This window comes from Dromiciops gliroides, chromosome 4 (genome assembly GCF_019393635.1).
Source record: "Dromiciops gliroides isolate mDroGli1 chromosome 4, mDroGli1.pri, whole genome shotgun sequence".
NCBI lineage: Eukaryota > Metazoa > Chordata > Mammalia > Microbiotheria > Microbiotheriidae > Dromiciops > Dromiciops gliroides.
The window spans coordinates 236569248-236584663 of record NC_057864.1 but is presented as its reverse complement, the minus strand read 5'-3'; the positions used below and the strand labels follow the sequence as shown (position 1 = coordinate 236584663).

The following is a 15416-nucleotide window of genomic DNA, read 5'->3' as shown; positions in this document are numbered from 1 at the left end:
ATCCTGATTTGCTGTTTGATCTTAGAAAAATCACTTTATTTCTATTGGTCTCCATTTTCACATCTGTAAAAGGAGGAGGTTGGACTAGATAAGTCCCTGAAGTAGGTCTTTTCTAGCTTTGACACTATATAATTGCTATGTAATTATAATTATAATTGACATTCTATAATTCTACGTGCCTGACACAATCCCTGTAGAGAAGAGACCTAATACTATGGGGAGAGAATACCGGATTTGGAGCCCTAAGACCTAGTTTGAATCTCAGCTCACCTTGGGCAAGTCACTAAGCCTCTCTGGGCCTCAGTTTCCTCATTTGTAAAGTGAGGGAGTTGGACTGGATAGCCTCTGAGCCCTCTTCTACCTGTACATCTAGCATCCAGCGATCCTAAAGGATGAACTGATCTCTGAGGTCCGTTTCCTACAATAACATCCTGTGATCCCATGAATCTCCTGTTTTGTAGGGGTAGATACAAAAGGTAAGGAAAGGTTCATAGAATCATAGATTTAAGGTCAGAAGGAAACTTGGAAGCCATCTAGTCTGGCCCCCTTCATTTTAAAGAGGAGGAAACAGTCAGTTACCTCTGTCTGTGGCCACACCGAGTGTCAAGGCAAGATTCTGAGCCAGATGTTCCAGGCTCCAAGTCAGGTATTGTAACCACTTGATCACCATGCTTCCTACTCAGGACCATTCTGTCTCTTATCATTTAGAACATTCCTAAAACTCTTCAAGTACAAGTTGGAGTGAGGTGGACTCTGAGGTTTCTTCTTTAGAAATAAGAACAACTGGGGCAACTAGGTGGTGCAGTGGATAAAGCACCGGCCTTGGATTCAGGAGGACCTGAGTTTGAATCCGGCTCCAGACACTTGACACTAGCTGTGTGACCCTGGGCAAGTCACTTAACCCTCATTGCCCCACAAAAAACAAAATTAAAAAAAAAAAAGAAAAAGAAATAAGAACAACTGATAATAAGAACACTGATAATAAGCACAACCACAGCCAAGTCCCTCCCCTGCCTTCCTTTGCTTCTGTTCCCCTCCTTTAATTATTGGAAGCCCAATGCTGCCCAGCACTGCAAGATGGAAAAGGTAGAGAGTAGAAAACAAGACCACTTGGCTTCTAGGAGACCATCATTTTAGCCAGAAGAATAACACAAACACACACACACACACACACACACGTGGATAAAGCCTGGGAAGATCTGAATTCAAATATGACCTCAAAAACTTAGAACCTGTGTGACCCTGGGCGAGTCACCTAATCTTTATTTGCCTCGGTGTTCTCATCTGTAAGATGGGGACAATAATAGTCTCTACCTCCCAGAGTTGTTTCTGAGGATCAAATGAGATAGTGATTATAAAGCACTTAGCACAGTGTGATTATATGCATTTACTTAGTGTTAAGGGCAGATATTCCAAGGAAGTGACTAGAATTGAGGCAGGGGAAGGTTGGGGGAAGGCCTATTTGGCAAATCTTACTGGAGGACAGGGACCATGAAAGAACTGATGACCATTGACTGGGAAGAGGAACAGAGAAGCATTTAGAGTTATGCCAAGAAAAGTCATAGAATATTAGCACTTGAATAGATCTGTGAGGTCATCTAGTCTATACATTTTATACAGAAGAAGACTGATCCACAGAGAAGGGGAGGGACTTTCCCAATATCCCAGAGTCAAGAGTGGCTCCTGGGTCTCCTGATTGCCAGACTAATGCTGCCCCTCATTGTCCCATATGTGTTTGATGACTGTCACTGACCAGGATCAAGGGCCCCAGGCTGGAATGTATAGTACAGAGAATTTAAATTCAGTCATAAAGTCAAGATTAACCCTGTCTTGTGACTGGACTGACCTCTTTCACCATGAAAGCCTGGATCCAATTCTTATCAAAGCTTTTTACACTTGTCTCCCGCCAAGACTCACACACAGGTATATCTTTCCCTTCTCCCCCACACAAGAAAAAATGGTGGCTTCTTTGGCCGACAAATCAACCCAGCTGTGTCCCTAGACTTCAGACTAACTCAGAACCCTGGGTTCTGGATTCCTGGAGAAGATAGCAACCTCCCCTTCTAAGCCTCAAACTTTCCAAAGAAGGCACCTCAGTGCTTGGTACTCTGGTTAACTCCCTTCCATCTTTCCACCTCCCATTTTACCCCTGCTCGAAATAGTGACCATTATCCCAATTAGCCAGTGCTGGGTAGAACCAAAAGCTCAGTCCTAAGCCAAAAAGGCAAAAGGACAGAGGATACGAGTTGGGAGGAGAGAGAAAGGAAGGAGAGGAAAAAGAAGGCTAAAGGAGAGGGAGAAAGAAGAGAAAGAGTGCAGGATAGAGAGAAAGTAGAGGTGGGAAGAGAGAGAGAGAGAGAGAGATAGGGAGAGGGAAGGGGAAAAGGAGACCTGTCAGCACCCAGGCCAGGTGGCCTAATTGTTCAGCACCCCTGGTCCATACACACCCCCATCAAGATTTTCAGCAGCCCCTCACCTCACCCCAGCTGGGCCCCAGATGTCTGGCAGCCCTACCATGTAACCCAGGGCCTCTGTTTTGCTGTTGACCCAGACCCCAGATCCTGACTGAGTCAGCTGCTTAAAGCACAGGATTTTTATTTGAAAAAAGGACTCAGAACCATGAAATAAATGACGGTGCCCAAAGGAACCCGCAGGAATTCAGGAAACTAAAACAACTTGAAAAATTTTCCCCAGGTTTTATTCTTTTGTGGGTTTGTTTTTGTTTTGTTTTTTATATTTAAGCAGAGTGGGATACAACTAAAGCAAACAGACCAAATCTTCTCAGCCAGCAGCCCAGACTAGTCTCCCAAACAACAGAGATAAAGCCAATTGACAGCTTTTGAATGTCAGTTCCAAAGTCGTAGCCATCGGCATGTAAGTTCAAGTTATCTCCAAGTTCAAATAAATTCCGAAAAGCTCAGGCTCATTTCTTCACACAGACAGTGCAAAACCTTCAGACTTCCATGGGAAAAATAAACCTTTATTTCAAAACAAACTTTGAAGTTGTTTAAAGAAAAAAGAAGAGCTATTTGCTGAGCCCACGCTGAAATAGTGGGAAAAGACTGCAAGGTTATTCTGAAATACTCTTCTGGAGAGCTTCTTGGCATCTGCAGAGATTATGAGAAGACCTTCTCCCTCCTTCCCTCCCCTCTTCCCTGCCAGCCCCTGCCATCCACTGCCTTAGGAATAAATAAGAAAATAATTGAGTCTGAGGTTGCCCTAGCTAATTCTTCTGTGTTACTGGCTTGATCTGGTCTTTTGGGAACTCAAGGGAAGGGCTTCAAACTTGGAATTGCTGTGAATTCCTCAGTGACCCCTCCATAGGTATGATTCTCAGTAATAGATTTAAATTCTATAAGGTGTTATAGGCAGTGGTGAGAAGAGGTGGGGTTCATGTGTCTTGGGCATCAACTTGAGGTCAAGAATCATAATGGATACTTGGCATTATACCACTTGGGGGGAAGGTGTTGTTGATTTGATTTGATTTTTTTGGTGGGACAGTGAGGGTTAAGTGACTTGCCCTGGGTCACACAGCTAGTAAGTATTTGAGGCTGGATTTGAACTCAGGTCTTCCTGACTCCAAGGCTGGTGATTTATCCACTGCGCCACCTAGCTGCCCCAACAGAAGCAATACATACAGAAAGTCAACTAACTCATTCAATCTCTTCCTCCATCTTCTGACTTCATCTAGTCCAGTGGTTCCCAACACTTTTGTTCCTTTGAATCCCTTTCAACAAAAAAAGGTGGTTGAACCCCTAGGGCAATTTAATATACTACTCATAATATTCTTTTAGATTTATTCATTACGTGCTTACAATAGTTACAATGATAAATTTTGCCCCTAAAAGTTCCAAATTAAAATTTACATTATGTAATTATAATTACAAAATATAAAATTTTATTCTACTTAAAATTATGAAAACTCTAAATGTAAAATTATAAAACTAATTATAAGGTAATTACAAATATTTTATGTGGCTCATTCAATAATTATTAAAAGAAATATTCCAGAAAAATCTCATATGCTTACTATTATCTGTAATACTCTAAATTACATTATATATTTTACAAATTTCATTAAAATATATATAACATTTTAATGTTAATATATATAACATTTTAATGAAATAGGTTACATCTTGGAAGGGACTTAACAATACAATAATGAAAATACTTTCATTGTTGGACTTTTTAATTTGATTTTAAAAAAATGTGAACAAAGGTTTGCAATATGTTCGATACCATTCAGTCTTTAATCTGGTTCTGCATCAAGTTTACTCTGTGTTTTGATTTAAAGCAAGGCTAAAGTGAAAATACATGCTCCTATAAATGTGATGAAAGCTGTAGGAGAATCTTACAAGCTCTCTCTGAGAGGTAGAAATTAATTTTTAAAAAATTTAGCCGGGGCGGCTAGATGGCACAGTGGATAGAGCACCGGCCCTGGATTCAGGAGTACCTGAGTTCAAATCCAGCCTCAGACACTTACTAGCTGTGTGACCCTGGGCAAGTCACTTAACCCCAATTGCCCCACAAAAAAGAAAAGAAAAAAAAATTTAGCCACCCAACCAATCAATGAAAAAGAATGTTATGATATAAACACTTTTCTATTGGTTAATGACAAGTTCTGCATTAAGTGATAAATGTACTTAAGTTATAGTTGCATGTTTTGCAACCAAATATTCATTTTTAACAACAAAAATATTCATTTTTAATAATATTCACATATAAACTAACCTTTGGAAGGAAAGAATCTCTCTAGATGTGACTTTTTTCTCTTCTACTACCAGCTCACTGGCCACACTCTCACAGAAATTCTACTAAGTGACCGACTGACTAATGTTCCCAACTAGTCCATTTGAAAAGTCACCAGAAAAAAGGACATCTGCCAAACAGTAACATAAGAGGAAGATAAGCTTAACAAAACAGCCTCAGTAGTGCATTAAGAAGTAATGTGAATTTTGTTTCTACAGAATGTTTGTGATGGTCCATGATGATTTTAAGATGTCTTGCAATATGTATTCCCAGCAATCCTAGTTTTCAAATGGCCTGCAAGAGCAGAAATGTTACTAACATCTTGACTATGTGATTACACAATTAATGAAGTATTATTTCAGGGAGACAGAAATGGGTAGCCACTCAGATAAACAGATATACAGAGTGAAAATTAATGTTTGCACATGTATCTGACCATCAGTTGGGAATCATTTTGCAAACCTCATTGCAGTTTGGAAACAATTTGATGACAGGCTGAGAAACTGCAAGAACAAATTTTGCTAAGTCAAAAAAAAAGAGATTTTGATTTAATCACTGCATGGTTTTGAATCATTGCAGAAACATTGCAGATTTGCCTGACTTCAGACACTGTGCCCCCTAGCTGCCTCTGAAGTAGAGAGGTGAGAGGTGGAAAGAACCTTAAAAGTCAGTTAGTCCGTGGGGCAGCTAGGTGGAGCACCGACCTTGGATTCAGGAGGAGCTGAGTTCAAACCCAGACTCAGACACTTGACACTTACTAGCTGTGTGACCCTGGGCAAGTCACTTAACCCTCATTGCCCCATTAAAAAAAAAAAGTTAGTTAGCCCAATCCTCTTATTTTACAGACTATAGAACTATGGCCCAGAGAGGGCAAGTGACTTGTACAAAGTCACATAGTAATTTACAGAAATATAACCTACTTGGGGGCAGCTAGGTGGTACAATAGATAAAGCACCAGCCCTGGATTCAGGAGGACCTGAGTTCAAATCCGGCCTCAGACACTTGACACTAGCTGTGTGATCATGGGCAAGTCGCTTAACCCTCATTGCCCCACAAAAAAGCAAAACAAAAACAAAAAAACCCCAAACAACCAAACAGAAATATAACCTACTTGTCCTGTCTCCTAGTCTAATGTTTTTTCCTCTGTGCTTGGATTGGGGGGGTTGCTTTGTTAGTGGGGAGTCACTGTGTGTCTTTTCTCAAGTGCCACATCATTGTTATGCCTCAGATGTCCTTTTAAACTCCCATACATACTTTGAAGATCAACTTAAATGCTAACTTTCAATAAGCCTGCCTTGATTTCCTTCCTCATCCCATTTATAACAACCTTTGACCTTTTATCTCTAGTCCAGTTGTCAAATAAAATACTGGGTATCATAACATTCACTCATCTCTGTCTTTGTACTGACTATCTCGAAGGTCTAGAATGTTCTTCCCTCATCAACTCTGCCTCTTGGAATCCTTGATTTTCTGTTTCCTTTAAGACTCATCTCAAGTACTTCATTCTGAAGGAAAGCCCTCCGAGCTGCTAATGTCATCCCTACCAAGGTCACCTTGTATCTACTCTGTGTGTGTGTGTGTGTGTGTGTGTGTGTGTGTGTGTGTCTGTCTGTGTATGAGAGAGAGACAGAGACAAAGACACACCTATATACAAACTTGAGTATCTTTGGCCCATATATTTTGGGGCACCTGCATGGTAAACATAATGACACACCCTCTTCACCATATCAGGACCCAAACCTCCTGATTATCAGCCAACTTGATATAAGGCTCCAATAATGCTTACCCAACTTTTCCCACTGGGGAAAGAGGAAATCATTTGGACCCTGTTCTAACTTTTATATAAGTTCTCATATGGCCAAAACTCTGGATCCACTTTACAGCTGAGGATAATCCATTCCAATGCTATTTCTTCCTCTGCCCAAGCTGTTTCTGGTCACGGTTATCTGCAGAATAAACTTACTTGTTTGACCCACTTCCTGTCTCTGACATTCTTGTTGCTTTCCAAGTTCGTGAGAATCCCTCCAGATGTATCCAACCTGGGGCAGGTAGTTCCCCTTCCTCTGACTTCATAGGCAGAGCCAGTAGGAGATGGGGCACGTACACACACAAAACATGTATCTGTATATATAATAATAATAATAATAATATTATGTTGTTTCCTCTGATTCCTATGCTCCTTGAACATTTTTGTTGTCATTCAGTGATATCCAACTCTTCCTGACCCCCATGGACCATGCTGTCTATGGGGTTTTCTTGGCAAAGATACTGGAGTGGTTTGCCATTTCCTTCTCCAGCTCATTTTACAGATGAGGAAACTGAGGCAAACAGGGTTAAGTGATTTGCCCAGAATCACAGAGCTAGTAAGTGTATGAAGCCAGATTTGAACTAAGGAAGATGAGTCTTCCCGAGTTCTGGCCCAACACTTTATCCACTGTGCCCCCTAATTGCCACTTTTGAACATAGGGATTATTTCATTTTTTTGGTTTGTATTCCCATCCCCACACACATGCTTAATAACTGTTTGCTCAATTGTATCAGGTTCCTGGTTCCCAAGACTTGAACTTTGAATATTACTTGACCTTTCTGTCAAGTAATCAACCAAAAATTTATTTTAATATCTGTAGTCAATCAGTCACAAGCATTTATTAAGACTCAAGCACTGGGGGCAGCTAGGTGGTTCAGTGGATAGAGCAACGGCCCTGGATTCAGGAGTACCTGAGTTCAAATCCGGCCTCAGACACTTAACACTTACTAGCTGTGTGACCCTGGGCAAGTCATTTGACCCCAGTTGCCTCACTTAAAAAAAAAAAAGACTCAAGCACTGTACTAAGCACCGAGGATACAAAAAAGGCAAAACCATGGTCCCTGCCCTCAAAGAGCTTACCATCTCTGTGTGTGTGTATATGCGCACATGCATGCGTATGCGTGTGCTTGCTGCACATGTGCACTCTTATAGTCTCATCAGGGAAAAGGACATTTTAACAGCTCTGTATGTAAGAGAGATAAATAGTATTGCTGGGAGGTAATCTCAGAAGGGAGGCACTAGCAGGTGGGTGGGAGTGGGTGGGAGACCAGGAAAGATCTCTTTCAGCAGGTGATTACTGAGCTGATAAATTCAAAGGAGTCAGAGGTGAGGAAGATGAGCATTCCAGGCATGGGGCATAGCCTGAAAGATGGAGTATCCTATGTAAGAAATAGCTGGCAGGCTGAGTTGGGCCAGCTGAGTGTCAGAGAGGAGGTGAGCAAAGTATGAGAGCATAGGAATGGTAGGAATGCATTTGTGAAGGGCCTTAAACACCAAAAAGAGGATTTTATCTTTGATCCTGGAGCTAATAGGGATCTCCTGAAGCAAGGGAGAAGAATTAGTGAGGAACCATGCAAGAAAGAGTCAATTTGAAAAATGTTCCTTCATAGAATTTACTGCTCATCTAAAGAGACTAGGCATAAACATCAGAGAAATGAAATGAGTTTCAGCTATCATGTTATTGTACAATCATTTCAGTTGTGTCCAACTCTTCGTGACCCCAGTTGGGGTTTTCTTGGCAGAAATACTGGTGTGGTTTGCCATTTTCTTCTCTGGTTCATTTTACAGATGAGGAAAATGGAGAAAACAGTTAAGTCACTTTCTCAGGGTCATACAACTAAGTGTCTGAGGCCACATTTGAACACAGGACAATGAGTCTTCCTGACTTCAGGCCTGACACTCTATCTATTGTGCCACCTAGCTGCTCTAGCTATCATATAACATGCTGTAAATTAAGATAATTAAGACAGACAACAGCAATTGCTATAGGACTTCAAAGAAGGGGAATCCTTGGGGCAAATGACAATCTTAGAGTTCATGAGAGATAAGCCAGTTAGATATTGTCTGAAGTGCATCCTAGATTTTGGGAAAGTGGATTTAACATTTCTCAATGAAAGAATGTATGAGGGGGCAGCTAGGTGGCACAGTAGATAAAACACCAGCCCTGGATTCAGGAGGATATGAGTTCAAATATGACTTCAGACACTTGATACTTATTAGCTGTGTGACCCTGGGCAAGTCACTTAACCCTGATTGCCCCGCACAAGGGAAAAAAAAAAGAATATATGAGATCCCATGGCTTAAGATTCTGCAGGATAATTTGGCCCAAGATGGACAGGATCCTCTCAAGAACAGGATTCCAACCACACAAACAGAAATAAGGAGGAATAAGGAAGAAAAGGTAGTATTTATAGGATCACAATTTAGAGCCCAACACTCTCTTTGATGCAGGAAGATATTGTGGTCCAGAAAGGTGACTTGCCCAGGGTTACACAGTGGCAGAGCCAGGATTTGACCTCAGGCCCCCTGACTCTAAATTCAGCTCTCTTTCCATTGTATCTTCCTACTGTCATGTATCTTCTCATAAGACATATGTACATTCACATCCAAGAATAAGGTAGGAAGGAAATGTAGGTAGTAGAAGATTGTTGCTGTTTGTCCTTTGTTCTCAAAGAGGACCGTGACAGATGTCATGACTTGAAATGAATTGGATTTAAGTGAGCAAGGGCTGTGAAGACTCATCAGCCTCATTCCCTCCTGTGGAACCTTCTGGGTCCACTGGCAAGATATACATTAGGATGACTGGAAAAGGCCAAGATGTTTTTAAAGGCAATTGGAGTTAAGTGACTTGCCAAAGGGTCACACAACCAGTATATGTCTCAGGTGAGATTTGAACTCAGGTCCTCCCAACTTCAGAGCCAGTGTTCTATCCACTGTTCCACTGTGCCAACTAGCTGCCCCGTGGTATTAGAAGGTGAAAACAAAAGAATGCCAGAAACCTAGGTATCAGGAATACTAAAGCACAGTCTAGTTGAAGCATGTGGTTAGTTAAAGGGACAAAAAGAGTTTTGTTTTGTCTTCTAGGCTGAGGGCCATAGCATGATTAAAGAAAGAATAGCACCACTGGCGAGGTCAGTGTGAGAAATGAGAAAGAGGAGAAGACAGAACTACTAAAATCCTATTATACTTGGATTTTCTCTATCTAGGAAAATTATCTTTGGACTGCAAAGAATAGAACAAAAATGGGAACTGAAACTCAAGATAAGTGAGGGAATAGTAAGGCATTTCTTAGCTGTCCTTAATGAATCCAAGCTACTGGGCCCAGATAAAATAAATCCCAAATTTATAGATGTGATTGATAAGTTGCTCCCTGGGATCTTTGAAAAATCATAAGGAATGGCAGAGGTGATACAGGACCAGAAAAGAGCAAATATCCTTATTTTCAAAATGGGGATTGCAATGGAAGCTGGGAGATAATAGACTTTTGAGGGGGAGGGAGATCCTCAAATTTAACAAGTCAAAACAAAACTCCTTATTTTCCCTCCCATACAAACATAGCATTTATTTAAACTTCCATATATATAATATATATTATATACATATAATGTGTGTGTGTGTGTGTGTGTGTGTGTGTGTGTGTTGAGGGCACCAGCATCCTTCCAATCACTTAGAAGTGATCGACTATCCTTAACTGCTTTCTTCACCTATCCCACATGTCCAACCAACTACCACATTGTGTCATTTCTATTGCCATAACATGTCTTAAATCTGTCTCTTCTCCACTCACATAGCCAACATTGCCTTACTCATCACTTCTCTCCTTGATGATTACAATAGCCTCCTAATAGACCTAATCCAGATCATTATCCATCCACCCAATTGCCATGGGGATTTTCTTAAATTGGAGACACGATCCTGTCATTCCCCCCCTCCACCACCCCAGTCCCCTCAAAAAACTCCTGTAGTTCCATGTTACCTTCTCGGAACATACAGAAACTCCAGTTTGGTCGTGAAAGCCCTTCACCACCTGCTCCCAACCTACTTTTCCAACCCTGATTACACATGACTCCCCTTCACACATACAGTCCAGCCAAATTGATCTTCTCCGTCTCTCCGCTCTGTGCTTTTGCTTTGGCTATATGGGCTGTATCCAATAAGAAGATGAAAATTTAAAGGGAGAAGTATTAAGTTCTATACTTGGATCTCAGAAATCAACTATATAAGCATAGGATGGAGAATATATGATGGGAGAATTGTTTATGTGAAACAGACCTGAGGGTTTTAATGGACTGAAAGTTCACCATGAGTCATCAGTGTGCTGTGACAGCCAAAAAAGCTGATGTAATATTAGGCTCTATTAACACAACCATGGAATTCAGAACAAGCAAGGTGATGACCTTCATGTGCCCTGTGCCGGGCACAGAGCATGGGAGGGAAGATAGTGAGTTTGGGATTTGTTGAATTTGAGGATTGCTCACTTCCCCCCACCCCAAATCTGTCTCCCAGTTTCCATTGTAGTTTCTCCTTTTGAAAACACCTGAAGTATCATGTTCTGTTCTGGATGCCACATTTTCGAAGGACATTGACAAACTGGAATACATCCAGAGAAATGCAACCAAGATAGTGAGGGGACTTAAAATCTCATTTCATAGGAGGATCAGTTGAAGGAATTAAGGGTATTTAAAATGGAGCACAAAAGATTTCAGGGTAGGGCTAAGGAGGAGACTTGGAAAAACTATATTCGAGGATTAAATGGTATACTGGAAAAAGTACTAGACTCAGAACCAGTCTGCCTGAATTCAAATACTGGCCCTGAAACATTACCTGTTTGACCCGGGCCGCAATCTCTTCATATATCCAGTGAAGAGATTGGGCTAAATGGTTTCCAAGAATTTCTCTAGCTCTAAATCCTATGATCTTAATTACCTAAAAGTATGCCACAAATAATTGTTTTGCTTGCTCCATTCCCCCCCCCCCCCCCCCCCCCCCCCCCCCCCGGGAGAGGGAGAACAGGGCAGAAATAGAAAGAAAAAGTGGAAATTGCAATCTCGGTATCTGGAATAAATTGGTAGCAGATGCAGCAGAATAAATGACAGATACTTTGGGATGAGGTATCTCATCAAATCATCATCAGAACTTCAGACAGAGGTTAGAAGATTTCTGTCTCAGGGGCAGCTAGGTGGCAAAGTAGATAAAGCACCAGTCCTAGATTCAGGAGGACCTGAGTTCAAATCTGACCACAGACACTAGACACTTACTAGCAGTGTGACCCTGGGCAAGCCACTTAACCCTCATTGATCCACCAAAAAAACCCAAAAAACAAAACAAAAAACCACCTACCTCACATGGTGGTTGTGCAAAAACAATGAAATAACATGTACAAAGTACTCTACAAACTTCAAAGCGATTTATGTAGATAAATGCTAGCTATTGTTGCATTGTTATACTTAAACCCTAAGTATAGGATATAGTATAACCTTACATTTGAAAGAACCATGAAACTTCAGAATTAGAAGTAAAAATCTTAAGCTCATCACAAAAAATAAATTGTAAAGGTGGAAAGAACATCTTTTACCAGCACTGTAGTTCAGTGGGTGGAAGGAACCCGAGGCTGGAGTTAGGGGCTGGGGTTGTTGTAGTTCTAGCCACCACTACATGGATCGTGGCCATGGACAAGTCATTTGGGGCCTCCTTGAACTTTAGTGTTTTCAATTCGACAAACATTGACTTAACCCAGGATATTTTCCTCATCTGTAAAATGATGAAGCTGGACTAGATGTTCTCCAAGGCCCTTTCCAACTTTTAAATAAGCATCATCATAATTATAGTTGACCTGTTTTTAGTTCATTTCCTAAGTGTCTGTATGGGGTTTTCAGAGAGTGAGGTAGGACTGTAAAACTTTCCTCGTGATTTGTCTCCCCATAGAACTCAGCTGCCCTCGGCATCAGGAGGATGACACTGGGGAAGGGCCTTCTTTTCAGAGACCCCTTGTAAACAGGCATTAGTCGAGGGCAGGGGGCATTTTAGAATGAGGCCTAGGACAGAAGAAAAGCTTGCAGAGGCCCTAGAGTGGATAATCACAGTTCTCTGACTGACATCCCAGTGGGAAGCCAATTAAAAAACACATTTCCTCAATTTTATGGGGCCAGAGAAACTTGAATGTTCCAGAAGCTCCTAATTAGAATTACCAGCATTACTCTCCTGACCTAAATCAGGGCCTATGGTCCAGACTGCCCAGCTGAATAGAACCTTCTTTCCATTGTGGAACTGAGCACGGCCATATGCGGCAGTGGTTTTGAGAACTTTGTTGCCTGTGAGAGATATAGGAGTTCAGATTTCTTTGCTTCACTAGACTGGCACCTAGAAGTAGTCTGTAGGGCTGACATAGTCTATCATACGTGGTAGACTTCTTAATGTTTGCTCAGTTAAATTGAATCAGATATGCATCCGTGAGTCAGTTTAGGCCCCTTTCCTTCTCTGATTTTCAGAGAGCTGGAGTTTAGGGTGGGGTTCGAGCCCCAGAATGAATTTGTTCTCTATCTCTGATATACCCCAGTATGTTGGGCCTTGTGGATGGGACAGTGCAGGCTGTGTCAGAACTGAGTTCAGCCCTTTTGAACCAAAGAAAGTTGGGGAGGGGAAAAAAGAGGGAGTTGCTATTGTGATCTTATATTTTTAGGGATGAGGAGGGTATTTCACCTCCCTGGACAGCTGAACTTGTTGCCAGAGTACTATGCTAAGAGACTTGGGATCATATAGAATTTAGAGCTGGAAGGGTCATTATAAATGATATAGCATGTGCGGTAGTAACACAGATAGATGTGGAACTGGTTGAATGACTCAACTTGTTTTTATCAGTGGCTTCTATAAGGCTATAGAAGGCATACTTACAGGTGACACAAATCCAGGACTGATAGTTCTAGCACATCAAATAGCTGTGAGGGTTTAAAGAGATCTAAAAAAATCAGAATGGCCCAATCTAAGAGGAAATTCATCAGAGTTATATGTAAAGTCTTATACCTGAATTTTTAAAATTAGCTTAAAAATTTAGTTTCAAAAGTATAAGATGGGGGCAGCTAGATGGCACAGTGGATAAAGCACCAGCCCTGGATTCAGGAGGACCTGAATTCAAATCTGGCCTCAGACACTTGACACTTACTAGCTGTGTGACCCTGGGCAAGTCACTTAACCCCCATTGCCCCACAAAAACAAAACAAAAGTATAAGATGGGGATGGGGCAGAGACATGACTAGGTGGAGATGAGGAAAAGAAGAATTTAAAGCATGTGGCACCTTATCTGAAAAAGATATGGAGATTATAATGGATTACAAGTTTGACATGTATCAACCACATAATTTGGCAGCCAAAAATGTTGATCGTCTTAACCTTTATTAAGAAAGGTCTAGTGTTTGGGACTGAACAGGTGATACCCCTGCTATCTGTACTGTGCTAGGCAATTCAATAAGCATGTATTAGGAGGCTAGTATGTGCTAGGCACTGGGCGTATTAAGACAAAAAAGAAACAGTCTGGTTTGAAGCTATATCTGGATAAATAAACCCCAAACATATACAAAGTAATTTCAGTGGGGTCAGATACCACTAACAGTTGGGGGCGGGGGATCATGAAAGTGGCATTTGAGCCAAATCCTGAAGGAAATGAGGGATACTAAGAGGTAGAGATGAGGAAGAGAAGAATTTAAAGCATGTGAGACACCTTGTGCCAAGGCAAGAGATGGAATATATGGGAAACAGCAAGTAGAGCTTTTTGTCTGAATTGTAAAGTTCAGGAAGAGAAGTGATATATAGAATCAGCTTAGAAAGTCGGTTGCAGCCAGGTATCCAAGAACTTTGAATGCCAAATGGATTTATTTGTATTTTTTTTCATACAGGTAAATGAGGAACTACTGAAACTTCTTGAGCACAAGTGAAGTGTTAAGACCTGTGCTTTAGAAATATCAACATATGGAAAATAGATTGGAGAAGAATGAGGCTTGAGGCAGGGAGACTAATGAGGAAGCTATTGCAATAGTCCAGATGAGGGCCCAGACTGTTGTGGTTGGATCACATGTTGGGTATTATGTCCGGTTCCAGATACCACAGTTTAGTGAGGACATTGATAAGCTGGAAAGCCTCTAGAGAAGGGATCCAGGATGGTGAAGGACTTTGAGATCATGTTATTTGAGAAGCCATCAAAGGAACTGGGGCTGTTTCTGCTGAACAAGGGGTAGACATGATTACCCTCCTCAAGTATTTGAAGGGTTGTCACATGGAAAGAAAGATTAGGCTTGGCAAAGAATGTAGAACTAAAAGTAATGAGTGGAATCCATTTCAAAGAGAGAAATGTAGGCTTGACATAAGGAAAAACTTACTAATCACGAGAACTATCCAAAAATGGAATTTGCTGCTTTTGGGGGGATTTGATTCCGTTCATTATAGATCTTCAAGCAAATGCTAAAATGATCACTTGTCAGGTATGTTGTAGATGATGTTGCTGTCTGGCTATGGATTGGACCAGGGGGGCCCTGAGGCCCCTTCTAGCCCTGAGATTGTCATTCCATGAGATAAGGTTCAATCCTCCTCCCAAATTTTAGATAAGACTTACCACTATCATAGAGGACGTCCAGTATAGATTCCAAATTACCTATTGGTGGTGGTGTCTTTTAAAAGTGTCTGTTTACTAATTGACATCAAACCCCAACATATTGCACAATTTCTTAAATGTAAACTTTCCTCAAAAAAAAAATGTTAGCTATGCTCATTGTCTCCATTTCCACACAGTCACCCTTTGCAATCTGACTTACAACCTCATCATTTGACTGAAAATTCCCTCTTACCTAACTGAGCATCTTTCTTGGTC

At 41.2% G+C, this 15416-nt stretch overlaps 1 protein-coding gene across 1 annotated transcript in view; it reads left to right on the top strand.

Annotated features, from left to right (window-relative positions):
- Positions 1–15416, top strand: part of NTN1 (netrin 1) — a 367906-nt gene that overhangs the window by 307983 nt on the left and 44507 nt on the right. The gene's annotated exons all lie outside the window — the stretch shown is intronic.